The following is a 1,679-nucleotide window of genomic DNA, read 5'->3' as shown; positions in this document are numbered from 1 at the left end:
TTTTAGAGTTACCGTTTAGCGAAAAGGAGTTTATTCTAATAAAAATACCCCATTTAAATTACACAATATTGCTTTTATATAATATATTTTTTTCCAAAACATTTACATTTTCTAAATTGTTTGCGTAATTCTTTTGAATTCCTAACATTATTAATGATTCTCTGTTGATTATCTAAAAAATCACTTTGAGAAAGGTACATCATCTTTCTGTTCATATAAAAAATTCCATGATCCCTTTCCAAACCAAACATGAATAAGATTATTATTATTATAAATTTGTAATCAATGAGGGCGTGATCGGCCGGTACGGGTCAGTATTGGGTCCTAAGTCCTAACCAAACAAAAACTTAAATTATTGGTTATGGGATTTTGTATACCGATAACTTCGGTTAATCAGTTATGGGTGTTCGTTTGGTTGGTTAACCATCAATCAGGATTCAGGCCTGTGTTTTGGGTTGAGGCCTGACAAAAGTTAAATCAATGGAGTCCAGTCCGAAACACGCAAAAGTCTGAATAAATCAAAATCAAACTGTTTGTTATTGTAAATAACTACATAAAGGCTTTTCTAGTCCGAAACTGTTTGTAATGGACTTCGGCCCAACAATCTACAAAATGGGCCCGAATAATGTTTGTGGACTTCTTATATGCAAATGTGCAATTTGATTCATGGCACAACTAGAGGTGTATAAAAAAACCGGTTTGGGACCGGTTTTAGGCAAACCGAACCTAACCGGTTTGGGTTTAAAACCGGTTTCACCCAAACCGATTCCCAAACCGACCCAAACCGTCAGTTTCAAGACCGGTTTCCCTTAAGATATACCAAACCGGTTTTAAAACCGAACCGGTTTGAGAAAAACCGGTTTATAAACTGAACCGACGTGACCGGGCCAGCCTATCTTGTGTCTAAACCGGTTTATAAACCAAACCGGTTTGAGTCAAACCGGTTTTGACCAGCTGTTGACCAAACCGGTTCGGTATGGTTTTAAAACCGGTTTTGTACCTCTAGCCATAACGGCCGCACAAGTTCACAACAACGACATGTTGCTTTGTTATCGAATAAATAAAAAATCTATAATATATATAAATGAGAGCCTTTAAAAACTCTCTGGTTGCTCCCTAAATTCTCTCAAGCCATGGATTGTTTTATTTGTAAATGGAGGATTCTCATACATTTGACCCGAATTCATATGTATGGGTCTCACCAAACCCAGATATCTCTTAAATGGGTTATACATCTTATTAAATTAAAAAATTAATCTTACCAAATATTTGAAGTGAAAATCCTATAAAATAGGGATATACTAAAAATTTATATCCGATTTAAAAAAAAAAAGATATTATTTATAATTAAGAAACAATTTTATAAGTTAAACCCGTTCATTTATTTATAAGCGGGTCATGAGTCATCAAATCCAGATAGTTTTTAAACGGGTTATAACATATCATTTATTTGTTAAACCATTTCATCATCAAACCCTAATGGGGTGTCTGGGATTCCTTATTTTTTCCTTCTTGTAACTTATTAACTTTTATAAGTTAAAAAGGTGTTGGGTAATGTGAATTTTTTAAGTTTTTAAAGAAGGAAAAATGAGGTTTTGATAAATTTGGAGGGAGCAACTTATCAAACACAACTTATATAAGCCAAAAGAATGTGCAAATAAGGAATCCCAAACATCGCC

This window comes from Bidens hawaiensis, unplaced genomic scaffold (assembly GCF_021521415.1).
Source record: "Bidens hawaiensis isolate Kalapana, Puna unplaced genomic scaffold, B.hawaiensis_p1.1 tig00049244_1, whole genome shotgun sequence".
Taxonomy (NCBI): domain Eukaryota; kingdom Viridiplantae; phylum Streptophyta; class Magnoliopsida; order Asterales; family Asteraceae; genus Bidens; species Bidens hawaiensis.
The sequence above is the reverse complement of the archived record's forward strand: the minus strand, read 5'-3'. Positions refer to the sequence as shown.